The sequence below is a fragment of the Entelurus aequoreus genome, linkage group LG20, assembly GCF_033978785.1.
Source record: "Entelurus aequoreus isolate RoL-2023_Sb linkage group LG20, RoL_Eaeq_v1.1, whole genome shotgun sequence".
NCBI classification, from domain to species: Eukaryota; Metazoa; Chordata; class Actinopteri; order Syngnathiformes; family Syngnathidae; genus Entelurus; species Entelurus aequoreus.
The window spans coordinates 41,579,122-41,593,964 of NC_084750.1; the positions used below are offsets into that span (position 1 = coordinate 41,579,122).

General features: G+C 40.4%; 1 protein-coding gene across 5 annotated transcripts in view; it reads left to right on the forward strand.

The window, feature by feature from the left end:
- Positions 1–14,843, forward strand: part of col16a1 (collagen, type XVI, alpha 1) — a 378,064-nt gene that overhangs the window by 187,094 nt on the left and 176,127 nt on the right. For 4 of the 5 annotated variants that reach the window (XM_062030118.1, XM_062030122.1, XM_062030120.1 and 1 more), the window contains one exon: positions 4,565–4,694. The exons of the other annotated variant lie outside the window; for it this stretch is intronic. The gene's annotated coding sequence lies outside the window, so the exon portion shown is untranslated. The remainder of the gene's footprint in view (positions 1–4,564; positions 4,695–14,843) is intronic. 5 annotated transcript variants of the gene reach the window in all.

Below are 14,843 nucleotides of genomic sequence, written 5' to 3' on the forward strand. Positions count from 1 at the left end.
AGTGCAGTATCTACAATACCGTTAGATCCCTACTAATGAAGTATGTTCATAAGAGAAAAAAGTTTAGAATATTTTGCAAGCCAATAAAAAACAACTTAGCCCAGGGCTGGACTTTAGATATAAACCATTGGAGCATGCCCTCTGGGATACAATGTGGCCTTCCATTAGCATACATTTATAGTATTTCAGTGAATAATGCATTAATGACGAATCTGACATTTGAGTTAAATCTATCCTGTCCAGGATGGGCTCATTGATCAAGGAAGGGAATTTGGTGCTCATCCAATTTGTTTGGCTTAGTCTGTTCTTAACTCTTTTTTGTCTATTTTGGATTTTTGTATTTCCCTAAAATCCTCAATGAATAATGCATAAATCTTAATGGTAAATTTAAAGTCTCTACAAGATGTACAAACCCCGTTTCCATATGAGTTGGGAAATTGTGTTAGATGTAAATATAAATGGAATACAATGATTTGCAAATATCATTTTCAAGCCATATTCAGTTGAATATGCTACAAAGACAACATATTTGATGTTCAAACTGATAAACATTTTTTTTTTGTGCAAATAATCATTAACTTTAGAATTTGATGCCGGCAACACGTGACAAAGAAGTTGGGAAAGGTGGCAATAAATACTGATAAAGTTGAGGAATGCTCATCAAACACTTATTTGGAACATCCCACAGGTGAACAGGCAAATTGGGAACAGGTGGGTGCCGTGATTGGGTATACAAGTAGATTCCATGGAATGCTCAGTAATTCACAAACAAGGATGGGGCGAGGGTCACCACTTTGTCAACAAATGCGTGAGCAAATTGTTGAACAGTTTAAGAAAAACCTTTCTCAAGCAGCTATTGCAAGGAATTTAGGGATTTCACCATCTACGCTCCGTAATATCATCAAAGGGTTCAGAGAATCTGGAGAAATCACTTCACGTAAGCAGCTAAGCCCGTGACCTTCAATCCCTCAGGCTGTACTGCATCAACAAGCGACATCAGTGTGTAAAGGATATCACCACATGGGCTCAGGAACACTTCAGAAACCCACTGTCAGTAACTACAGTTGGTCGCTACACCTGTAAGTGCAAGTTAAAACTCTCCTATGAAAGATGAAAACCGTTTATCAACAACACCCAGAAACGCCGTCGGCTTCGCTGGGCCTGAGCTCATCTAAGATGGACTGATACAAAGTGGAAAAGTGTTCTGTGGTCTGACGAGTCCACATTTCAAATTGTTTTTGGAAACTGTGGACGTCGTGTCCTCCGGACCAAAGAGGAAAAGAACCATCCGGATTGTTATAGGCGCAAAGTTGAAAAGCCATCATGTGTGATGGTATGGGGGTGTATTAGTGCCCAAGACATGGGTAACTTACACATCTGTGAAGGCACCATTAATGCTGAAAGGTACATACAGGTTTTGGAGCAACATATGTTGCCATCCAAGCAACGTTACCATGGACGCCCCTGCTTATTTCAGCAAGACAATGCCAAGCCACGTGTTACATTAACGTGGCTTCATAGTAAAAGAGTGCAGGTACTAGACTGGCCTGCCTGTAGTCCAGACCTGTCTCCCATTGAAAATGTGTGGCACATTATGAAGCCTAAAATAGCACAAGGGAGACCCCCGGACTGTTGAACACCTTAAGCTGTACATCAAGCAAGAATGGGAAAGAATTCCACCTGAGAAGCTTCAAAAATGTGTCTCCTCAGTTCCCAAACGTTTACTGAGTGTTGTTAAAAAGAAAGGCCATGTAACACGGTGGTGAACATGCCCTTTCCCAACTACTTTGGCACGTGTTGCAGCCATGAAATTCTAAGTTAATTATTATTTTCCAAAAAAAAATAAAGTTTGAGTTTGAACATCAAATATCTTGTCTTTGTAGTGCATTCAATTGAATATGGGTTGAAAAGGATTTGCAAATCATTGTATTCCGTTTATATTTACATCTAACACAATTTCCCAACTCATATGGAAACGGGGTTTGTATTATTTAGTGTAACAATCAGGTCAACTCTAGCTCGGCCTTTGTAAAGGTCGACTGATCTAAAACCCAATCTGTTGTTGGCTTGTCTCTCCATCTTTTTGATGAATAAAAGATTGCAAATGTTAAACATGTAGTATATAGGGAGCCCTAATTAAGTTGAATTTCTAGTTATTTAGCCACCCCCACTCACAAGGTGTCATCTACCAAGATATCACACTCAAGAAACAATCCCAGACTCCTTCGGGTGAACTGGGACCAATTTAACAACACCATGTCTCCCTTAAGGCTCTCTGCGGTTTTCCCTCCGAAAATCTCAGTTCATGGCAGACATAAAAATACAGTATATTCAGCTTTGTTGTTCTTTTGTTTCCCTTTTTATGATGAAGCATTTATGACCATGTTTCTCACGCTTGTCGTCCCAATTTAGCCCCACCATGCTAGAAGAAGAATGGCTCCGAATGCCAGGAGCATCTTGGAGCTTTTACATCAGTTCTTGTAGAAATTGGCCTGGTTTTGGAGACAAATCTGTCAGCATATGTCACTCACAGAGGGGGGTGTCTGGAATTGCATTCATTGATTCGGTATTGAAAAATAATAATTGGATGTTCTAGTCTTCTTGTCATGAACAAATAAATACATATTCTGGGAGGGAATGGTAGCGGTTACATAAGATTGTTTTGTTTTGAGCAAGTAAAGAAGACGGCTTGGGCAGAGAAATGTTGCACATGTCAACGTATTATTTTTATTCACTTGACAGGTTTTAAACAAACCATTCATTTTTTCTAACAAGGTTGTTTTTACAATTCTGATTTGTTTTCCTGTAGACTGGACTCAGTGGTCCTTGCAAGTCTAGGTGTTCATGCAGTCTATCACTATTCTTGAAAGGATAACCGGAATTCTAAGCCTCTGGTTACTAAAAACATCATTTTAACAAATAGTACGTAATATTCCTTGAAGTGCCGGGGACATTTTGTGCCGTTCAGTTTTATTTTTATCAGTCAATTTGGCTAAGTAAACTCGCATAACATTAAATTATACATCATGAATCTCAACCAGGGGTGTCCAAACTTTTTGACCTGCAGGCCGCATTGGGCAAAAAAAAAAAATGCAGCAAAACATGCAGCAACATTTCACAGTTTTTATTCTATGATTTCCTGCAATCGTATGTGTTGCTGTTAATATTGGATTCTTATCTAATTATTTAAAAAAACAATGTACTATGTAATAATATTGTTTTTAAGGGGTTAAAATCCCAAAAATGTTATTCATTTTTTTATATGTGCTGTAAATTTCAGACTGAAATAGTTTTAAATAACTGTCTTGTTTAAACTAGTAAAATAATAATTTATAATAGTTCCACGACACTTTTGAGAAACATAGATTTTTATGTCGTTCGGACATCAAATGTGAATTTTGTTGGGTTCTTTTGTTTTTGTTTTTGCATAGTTTGAAATAATTGACACATCTTAGGGCCAAATAATAATAAGCAAATCATCTGTAAAATGCATTTTAATTGTCGTGGTTTTTTTTACAAATTAAAAAAACAATGACTTTGAAAGGATTAACAACAACAAAAAATTATTATAACTAATATTGATATTATACAATATTAATAATAATATCAATATTTTATTTGTTTATTTGAGAGGGACTGAAGTAAGTTTAAAAGGAAAAAAAATGTTTTAAAATGTTTTTTGGAAAGATTATATTTTTTGACGTTGCAGGGCAAATATTTGAAGGACTTTATTATTATATAGCTGTCGATTTACAACACATAAAGGGTAGTATTATTTTGTTTTCTGTAAATGTTGAAGCTTTTATTTGCAAAGTATGCGCGGCGTCACATAATCTTTTCCACCGTCCTCATGTGAGCCTTTGCACAAATTTACATATTTATTGAGCTAAAGGTTAAAGGTAATGATATAGTATACCGTCGATCATAAATATGATATGAGCACTCTCCAGTATCTACACAGGAACACAAAGATAAATGCCAAAGTGGTATTTGCCTATCGAACAATTTACCAAGCGCAATTGATGTGGCCATTAAGGGTCTCTGTTTGGTCATGGGCTGCAACCGGAGCCTCTATGGATTGCTTCAATAAAACCCAGCAATAAACAATATGGAAGTAGGGGCTATCAATCAAATGTAGGTATGATGCATTTATGAAATATAATGCAGTGAATTCTTCTTAATAATGCAGCGGCTGTATGGCCATAATCATCTTTTTACAGCGCTTGAACCCAAGCCAGAACAGAAACATGCCTTTAGCCTGCAGTCATCTATGAATCAAACAGTGAGAGGTAAGGAGTAAGGAAAGGAAAGGCTAAGCAGAGGGCACAGGCCTCGGGGAAGGATGCTCGCCAGATTAGAGACATGCGTCCAAGGGTCTGTGCAATGGACAAAGTGAAGGGATCTCCCTCTTGGAGACGGGGGGAAAAAGTGCAGACGGGGAAGAAAAGGAAAGGAGATAGAAAAAAAATGTGGGAGAGACTTGGGAATTATTAGGAGAAAAGGGGAGGGGAAAAGTTGGACACCCACTCTCGTTGTGACTTTTCCTCTTCCTTTTTCTCCGTAGAAAGAAGCCTCAAGACAGAAAGGCGCAAACAAAACACTGGATTACTTTGGACTTCTGTTGGAGTTATACACGCACACGTATTGAAGGATTCATGTGATTGCAAGTGTGTGGACTTAGTCAAAAGTTGAAGGTATGTCTTTAGGATTCTTTAGGAAGTCATGCATTGCAACAGGTAGAGTTTGCTATAAAAAGTATAATAACATATTAACCTGCGTTCACCTCACCAAGTTAGTTTTTTTTAAATATTTTCTGCATGTTCATGACTGCCTGCAATGAACTGAACTGGACTTTAAGGGAAAATGACTTGTACCATTTGCTAAAGTTGAAATGATTACCTTATAATTAACCAACTGAATTGGAGAACATGAGAATAGATTGCACCCAAATGGATGAGTTCTAGTAGTGGGGCTTGTGGCCAAAGTGATGATGGTAGCAGCTTTTCTCCTAGTCTATTATCTAAGCCATATTTGATGTAGCATGTTGCTGACTAAGGCTTGTATTCTTGCCAAAGTGGTGTTCTGTTGAAGCATTGTCCGTGTGAATGACTGCAGTGAACAGAATGTCAGCTTTCAAAGGTAGCACAGATACCACAGTCACATCTGTTTTCTTTATTAGTCAGCCTCTCCATGTTTCCTGGCTTTCGCATCAGTCACGGCCCTACAGCCCCCTTCTTCTCGCTCCATCCCAGAGTAGCAGATTTCATAGTAACTGATGTGTCGGGCTCTCCAAAGACTTTGGACTCAATCCCTGTGAATATGACACATTTGTAGCCATTCATTTAAAGTTGTTTTTTTATTATTTACATTTAAAACACTTCTTTGTGGTCTACATAACATGTAATGATGGTTCTTTGGTCAAAATGTTGCATCGACTTTGTTTTGCAGACCATCTTTAGGCCGCTTTCTGTCTCTTCAGAATGCGCCTTTTCTTGGGCTGTTTTGAATTACGTGCCTAAGTCCTCCTCCAGGCCACGCCCCCTTCGACTGCCTCGATTCTATATGGAGTCTACTGACAGATATATGTTAAAACTTTAAGCTGCTTTTTTTAATTCAAAATGGCAACAGCAGAATATGTATGTGCATGTACGAGACAGTCTGCCTCACAACAAGGAACATATTGACGACAACTGAATAAAAATGGCCAACTTGTGCCAAGCTCTTTGGTTGAACCTCTACCATATATGGACTATCTTTTGATGTTACCTGGCAAAATACGCCAATAAAGTCTCATATCCCAAATGGCTCGTTTGGAAAAGGCAAGATTGTTTTATTAGACTTAGACTTCTTTATTGTCATTCAAATTTGAACTTTACAGTACAGATAAGAACGACATTTTGTTGCATTAGCTGGTTGTAGTGCAGGATAAAAGAGCAATGAGGTGCAGATATAAATAAATAGATTACTGTACAGATAAATATATTGCACTTTTGCATATGCATCCAGGTTTATGGATGTATGTTATATTGTCTTTATATTCCAGCGAGTTAGTCCGTTTTGGGGGGGAATTGAGGGGATTATTATGATGTGTTCAAGAGTCTTACGGCCTGAGGGAAGAAGCTGTTACAGAACCTGGAGGTTCTGCTACGGAGGCTGTGGAACCTCTTTCTAGAGTCCAGCAGTGAAAACAGTCCTTGGTGGGGGTGGGAGGAGTCTCTGCAGATTTTCTGAGCCCTGGTCAGGCAGCGGCTTTTTGCAATCTCCTGGATAGGAGGACGATATACATATCTCCGCCATGCCTCTATGGTTTGATTTCAAATTTTCGGGATTTTTGTGGATCCCAAATACACAAAAACGGGCAAGTAGGTAAGAAAAGTTGGTTTTGCATAATAGGGCTCCTTAACTTGCAGTGGGTCCTGCAGCAAGCGCTTGATTAACCTCTCTCCAGGGGCTTACAGCAAGAGTGGAAAAAACCCTTTGACTCTTGGTTATATCCGAGTCAGCAGTGAATATACCATCAGAAATTAGTTTCAAGCCTAGAAATACTTGGTGACGTTGACCTAACCATGCACATTGGGGGCTCTGGGCCAGCCAGCTTATGTCATTAGAGTAGTTTGATATTGTCAGGGGTTTACTGAAAGTCTTTGGTAACTTGAGACAGTCTGGAGTAAACTCCCTGCGATTAACTGTTCTGCTCTGTCTCCCCCCCCCCCACGCTCTCTTCCTGCTCTGTTACAGTGCTGGCCTGTTTCTCATTACTGAATATTCAAACTCTTGGACATTTACCAGAATGTAAGACTGCTGAAAACTTGCCTCAGCTTCTCCTAAGCGTCACACACTTTGGGATATTGCCTCAGCAAGTTTCTATTGCTCCCAGTTATTGCATATAAGGAGGAATCTATCATAACTTTGAGGTTGCGCTGCAAACTTTCAGGTTGGGGGTGAGCCAAGAACAGTCTAGTAAACATTAGGCCTTGTATTTTCTGTCAGTGCTTAAAAGAATGTGGTCTCAGGAAGCAGCCCATAAAGTCAGAATAAGAAGATGCAAAGAACTATGATGCATCCTCAAAGGGCCTGCAATTTTGCCAGTGGAAAATCTGCCTTGCAACAACAGCATTCGTGCACATTGCCCATGAGATGCTCCTTACTCCTTATAAATGCTTTTGCAGTGTCCCTGTGTGTGTACTTCGATGCATGTCCGTACCTGTGTACATTATTGGCTTGATCTCTGCCAGTTTCCAACCGTTACAGACTTTTGAAAGTGTGTCAGTCTGCGAGTGCGTGCATGTACAGACATGGCGACCCTCTGTGCTTTTACTCTGTTGAACTTTATGTGCACTCCCTGCTTTCAAAAGGTGATCGGTGGTCAAAACACCACAGGGTAATCAGGAAGTCGGCTATTATTGCTGAAGTGAAGTAGAGCCACGGCTAGAAAACAGCTGGTGAACCTTCACCTTTTACCTGACTGACAGTTTTACTGCTAATAGTAAAGTATAGAAATACAGTATCTTACTAAACCCCTCAGATACAATGTTATTTCTTACATTTAAAAGACTTCCTTGTGTTCTACATAACATGTAACAGTGGTTCTTTGGTCAGAATTTTGCATAGACTTTGTTTCACAGACCATCCTCAAACCGCTTTTTGACTCTCTCTTCAGGATGCGCCGTTTTGTGGGCGGGCTTATTTATGTGTCGAAGTCCTCCTCCAGGCCACGCCCACTTTGACTGTGTCGTACCCCCCCTTCAGCCATGTTGTAATTTTTAGTGCTTCTATATGGACTCTGTATCGATCCGTTGTGGTGAAGAAGGAGCTGAGTCGGAAGGCAAAGCTCTCAATTTACCGGTCGATCTACGTTCCCATCCTCACCTATGGTCATGAGCTTTGGGCTATGACCGAAAGGACAAGATCACGGGTACAAGCGGCCCAAATGAGTTTCCTCCGCCGGATGGCGGGGCTCTCCCTTAGAGATAGGGTGAGAAGCTCTGTCATTCGGGAGGTTCTTAGAGTAAAGCCGCTGCTCCTCCACATCAAGAGGAGCCAGATGAGGTGGTTCCACCCGAATGCCTCCCTAGGGAGGTGTTTGGGGCACATCCGACCAGTAGGAGGCCACGGGGAAGACCCAGGACACGTTGGGAAGACTATGTCTCCCGGCTGACCTGGGAACGCCTCGGGATCCCCCGGGAGGAGCTGGACGAAGTGGCTGGGGAGAGGGAAGTCTGGGCTTCTCTGCTTAGACCTCGGATAAGCGGAAGAAAATGGATGGATATGGACTCTACTGATAGATATAAGTTCAAACTAGGGATGGGAATTGATAAGATTTTTGTAGTTCCGATTCTGCTTAACGATTCGGTTCTTTAACGGTTTTCTTATCGATTCTTATTTGGAAAAGAAGAAGGGAAAAAAATGTGGATTAGAATCAATTTAGTTTAGTTTAGAGGTAACATGACTTTACAAAGCCTACAGTGAGCTCACATACGTAGCATAGAAGAAAATGAATGTACTTTTTTGAAAATAAATGTAATAAATATTCTTCTGTAGAATTGAACAAAATAAATCATGTGGAAATGACACAATAATGTAACATTTAGTAACAAGTGATATTCATTTATTACATGCAAGGTGAGATACACTACCGTTCAAAAGTTTGGGGTCACCCAAACAATTTTGTGGAATAGCCTTCATTTCTAAGAACAGGAATAGACTGTCGAGTTTCAGATGAAAGTTCTCTTTTTCTGGCCATTTTGAGCGTTTAATTGACCCCACAAATGTGATGCTCCAGAAACTCAATCTGCTCAAAGGAAGGTCAGTTTTGTAGCTTCTGTAACGAGCTAAACTGTTTTCAGATGTGTGAACATGATTGCACAAGAGTTTTCTAATCATCAATTGTGTGTATTTTTGCTCCTGAAAATGAATCTGGCAGACATTTTCCATAAGATCAATGATTTTTTACAATAATGGGCAGATAACTTATTGTAATTTGAACGCCCCCTTTTAATCGCCAGACTTGCTGCGTCAATCAATCAATGTTTACTTATATAGCCCTAAATCACGAGTGTCTCAAAGGGCTGCACAAGCCACAAAGACATCCTCTGCTCAGATCCCACATCAAAAAAAAAACCTCAACCCAATGGGATAACAATGAGAAACGTTGGAGGGGACCGCAGATGTGGGGACCACCCCTGGGCGACCGGTGCAATGGACGTCGAGTGGATCTAGCATAATATTGTGAGAGTCCAGTCCATAGTGGATCTAACATAATATTGTGAGAGTCCAGTCCATAGTGGATCTAACATAATAGTGAGAGTCCAGTCCATAGTGAATCTAACATAATAGTGAGAGTCCAGTCCATAGTGGGGCCAGTAGGAGATCATCTTGAGTGGAGACAGGTCAGCAGCGCAGATACGTCCCCAACCTATGCACAGGCGAGTGGTCCACCCTGGGTCCCGACCCTGGACAGCCAGCACTTCATCCGTGGCCACCGAACCTGTTGGTTGAGCGGAAGAGTTAGGGCTGCATGGGATTCTGGGTATTGGTACCGTCAGTGTAAGCTGTGTGGCTGCTGAGGTAGTACGCCTTGCTGTCACTTACGTGAGCAAGCTGAAATTGCATTCTACGTGTGGTCGAGCAGGTACACTGTTAGGGCAGACTGTAGAGGGCGCCAAATGCAGTGTCATCACGCTCTGATATTCGGGAGTCTCTCGGGAAAAATGAGAGGGTTGGCAAGAATGACGCTATCAAGCGCCATTCATTCAAAACTCGCGGGCTGCACTAACATCAAATTTCCACATTAAAGTGCGTGCCGGTGCGTGTGTCGGAGACCCCTGGTTAACATAGCACAAAGCATTTAAGCTTTGTATGCGGTGTTTTTCATTTTAAATTTTAAAAAAATTTTTGTGGCTCCCATTACTTTCTTTAATTTGTGAAACTTGCCAAAATGGCTCTTTGAGTGGTAAAGGTTGCCGACCCCTGGGCTAGAGTATACAAATGAGTTTTAAGATGGGACTTAAATGCTTCTACTGAGGTAGCATCTCTAACTGTTACCGGGAGGGCATTCCATAGTACTGGAGCCCGAATAGAAAACGCTCTATAGCCCGCAGACTTTTTTTGGGCTCTGGGAATCACTAATAAGCCGGAGTTCTTTGAATGCGGATTTCTTGCCGGGACATATGGTACAATACAATCAGCAAGATAGGATGGAGCTAGACCGTGTAGTATTTTATACCTAACTAGTAAAACCTTAAAGTCACATCTTAAGTGCACCGAAAGCCAGTGCAGGTGAGCCAGTATAGGTGTATATATATAGGTATATATGTACATAGGTATATACAGTATAGGCGTAATATGATCAAACTTTCTTGTTCTTGTCAAAAGTCTAGCAGCCGCATTTTGTACCAACGTCGCCCACTTTTGGTGTGAGGTTATCTCCAGAACTGGAGCCCATTTTCCCACATAGACATTGTGGATATAGGCATGTCAAACTATTTTTTGCATCACTTCATTGCATGTTTTGTCGCCCAAAAGTAAAGTCCATACTCATAATGATTAACATTATGAGCAAAAATAAATATAAAAGAATCGCCATCTCAGAACTTTGTTTGTAGGCCTGAGCGATATAGCGATACATTTTAGTATTTTGTTGCAGAAGATTTAAAAAATGAAAAATGTATTTGTATCTCCTCTTGCTGCGGCATACTTTTTGCTCCAAGGAACTTCCGTAGATCTACACGCCTAGAAAAACATGGCTAATGCTATTGAAAGCGAGACGTTTGTTCCAAAGAAAAGACACGTTTTCAATAGGGTTGCAAAGGGGGGGAAAGTTTCCGGTAAATTTCCGGAAACTTACCACAGGAATTTAAGCTCGGGAAGTTTGGAAATATTGACCATTTTTTGATTATTCAAAGTTGGACATGGGAATTAATGGGAATATATGGGAATGAATGGGGAGTTACAATAATGATATATTATTGGGCACTTGTCTATATGCTGCTGCATCTTTGTGGCATGTTTGACGTAGCTCTTTGCACAGTATTTGCAAATGTACACAGCCTTTCTGCCTACATTGGTTGGGGTGAAATGTCTCCACACATACACAGATGGTGTATTATTATTCTGTTTGTATTTATGTATTCTTGTAAAACACTAATGCAATGCCACACACAGATATAAATAGTCAGCTAAACAATTGGAGTAGCCTTTAAAAATATTTTACTGATGGACAAATGAATACAAATAGGCTCAAATCAGCATGCTAAATCAAACTATAACCTACATTCTTCTATGACAACAGAATGGCTAGCAGGACAGAAGGCAGAGGAAACTACACCTTTTGATTTAGTATTCGCTAGTTGAACTTTACAGATCACAAAAAAGGTAAATTCGGATTTGTTAGCATAAATGAATGGGATTTAACATAGAGAAAATTAGCATCACGGCTAACGGAGAAATATTTTCGGTTCATTATGAGACTGTGGTGGTACATAAACCTAGCTAGCTAGAGATATTGGCCCCAAAATCATTTAACAAGTACAGGAACAGCTAGCTAGCTTGAGTGGAAGTCTGCTGGAGTAGTCTACAGTCATACAGTAACAAGCAATTAACCTTAAATACCATAGATCAAATATATTTACCCCAGTAATATCATCAACACTTACCTGACTGGATGAAGTCCTTGGGCTCAAATACTGGGGTGGCCTCAATAGCCCTGCTGTAGTGTGTAGCATGCTGGCAATTATCTGTGCATGCACTGCACATGTGATGGAGGAATGCACAGTGCAGGGTTGAAATTCTACTGAATTTGCATTAAATCAGGTTGTTTTGGCTAATAATCATGCTGTAAGATCTAGCATGTTGCATTCAATGTTTATTCCCATTATTTTTCCATTAATTCCCGTTAATTCCCATGGAAAGTTTCCAACTTTGAATATTTCCGGAATTTTGCAACCTTAGTTTTCAATGGTTTTGTAATTTCATACTACTAGTTTTTGATCGAATAAAAGGAAAGTCGGCAGTAGTTTTTTTCTCAAAATTGTTTAGTCCTTTCAGGCAAGACAAACGTATCTTGCTAATCACTTATGTTGCAAGATAATCAGACTTCAGACTAATGGCTGTGTTTTGACAGCTTTCCATCCAAACAGCATGTCGTTCAAACTGTAAGCGTTGCAAATTCCACATACGGTATTCATGACACCTTAATCCTAGTAGGGAACTCTAGGGGAGAAAGTTTCTGCAAGACCGAAAAAATGGAGGTTTTAGGTATCAAGTTTATTTTTGGTGATTGCTCTCCAAGTTTTCTCTCACAACTGTTTTCTCTATTGGCTTCACTCACAGTGACCCAAGCATTCCGTTTCCTTCGTAATGCGCTCAAGGCTAGCGTGGCGGGAGAGTCCAGTTTTCTAACCTCTTTTCGCTTTATCTGCTACGTCCAGCTTTGTTGCCCTGAATCTATCGGCTCATGAAGTCGACGGGGGAAAAAAAAAAAAGAAAAAAAAAGACGACACCATTTGCGACACATCAGGAAGCCTGCAAAAATTGCTTTGGATTACGGCCAGAAAATTATAGCAATGAAGTATGCATCAGTCTCGGTTTTGTGGAACATGATGCATTATGTATTGTGTGAACTTGTTTATTATTATGATTATGTGGCATCAAGCCGCCTATAATGGCTGCAGGTTTAGAGTGTCCAAACACAGCCATCTGAGGCTTTGATTAACCTTCTGCCCATCCAGCTGGAGGGGGGAGAAAATGTAGTTTCATGGCGTTTTGCTGGCAGATACGTTTAACATAAAAATGTTTTGCACTGGGACGGGCTTGCGCCCCTGGATGATGTTTACATAAAGCATTTCATTAGCCTTTAAAGCGCTAAGCTGGCGTTTTTAGTATGTAAGAAAGAAAACAAGACAATGAAGTTGTCTATCAGACTGCGCTTATTTAAAAACACAAACATGGCCGCACAACCCAATCATGATGCAGTGTGTAATCGGCTGCATGGAGCAAGCAGCCGGTTCTGGCTAAAAAGTACCGTAAATTCCGGACTACAAGCCGCTACTTTTTTCCGACCCTTTGAACCAGGCGGCTTATAAAACTGATTTTCTTCGCTGACGGCCATAAAGAAAATAGTTTTCATCAAACACATGCAAATACATTTAAAAGGTGTGTTATTGTTTGCTCACTTCATGACTCTCTACAAGTGTTTCCTTCTGTTTAAAGCTTTGAAGCAAAAGTAACAGTGCCGTTCCGCCTACTAGTCGTCCCTAGTGTTATGGATTCTTCATTCATACGACATTTGTAAGTTTTACAATATAACTAAAGCTATTCATACTTACTACACCACCCCATGGGTGATGTGTGTAGGAATGTTTTCATGCATATTCGTTTGCATTAGCTAATATGCTAATATACTAACACTTGCAATGGCATTCTTTTTTTATTGTTTCAGTTTCACAAATTCTTCAGTAAATGAATCATAACGTCACCGTGGAGTTATTGAGTCTGTTTAGCTGATTGCTAGCTTCCGTAGCTAGTGGGTCCATGAAGATGTTTTGTTTGATCAGCCATTACAGGCGCTGTTTGGAAACAATTAAGGTATGCACATTTACAGAATATTTCTGTGTAAAGAACCAATTTCACAATGTATACAGTCGTGGTCAAAAGTTTACATACACTTTGTCCATGACATCACACGGACAAAGATAAGACCTTCTGGAGAAAAGTTCTGTTGTCAGATGAAACAAAAATTGAGCTGTTTGGCCACAATACCCAGCAATATGTTTGGAGGAGAAAAGGTGAGGCCTTTAATCCCAGGAACAACAGACCTACCGTCAAGCATGGTGGTGGTAGTATTATGCTCTGGGCCTGTTTTGCGGCCAATGGAACTGGTGCTTTAAATGGGACAATGAAAAAGGAGGTTTACCTCCAAATTCTTCAGGACAAGCTAAAATCATCAGCCCGGAGGTTGGGTCTTGGGCGCAGTTGGGTGTTCCAACAGGACTATGACTTCAAACACACGTCAAAAGTGGTAAAGGAATGGCTAAATCAGGCTAGAATGACGGTTTTAGAATGGCCTTCCCAAAGTCCTGACTTAAACGTGTGGACAATGCTGAAGAAACAAGTCCATGTCAGAAAACCAACAAATTTAGCAAAACTGCACCGATTTTGTCAAGAGGAGTGGTCAAAAATTCAAGCAGAAGCTTGTGGATGGCTACCAAAAGCGCCTTATTGCGGTGAAACTTGCCAAGGGACATGTAAGCAAATATTAACATTGCTGTATGTATACTTTTGACCCAGCACATTTGCTCACATTTTCAGTAGACCCATAATAAATTCATAAAAGAAGCAAACTTCATGAATGTTTTTTGTGACCAACAAGTATGTGCTCCAATCACTACATCACAAAAAAATAAGAGTTGTAATGGAAACTCAAGACAGCCATGACATGATGTTCTTTACAAGTGTATGTAAACTTTGATCGCGACTGTATATCTGCGGCTTATGGTCCGGTGCGGTTAATGGGGAAAAACAATGTTTTTCCCGAAAATTTTGTGGGTGTGCTCTATAGTCTGGAAACTTTGTTAGTTTCCACCAGGAGGCAGACTCTGTAAACTTTGGGGACAAAGGAGGTGAGAGGTCATTCCTCCTGGTGAGGGCGAGCCTGGGTCAGTCTATGATGTGTATCATGTGACTCACAGCGTCTGCGTTTGTCTATGAGGAACACACTTGAAGGGGCTGTGGAGATTGACTGTCAATGTTTTTTGGGAAAGTGGCATCTGGGCTTTGATGTTGGTTTACATGCCAGCATCTGGTGCGATGTTACCATGACTCATCCAGATGTGTAATTTGGACCC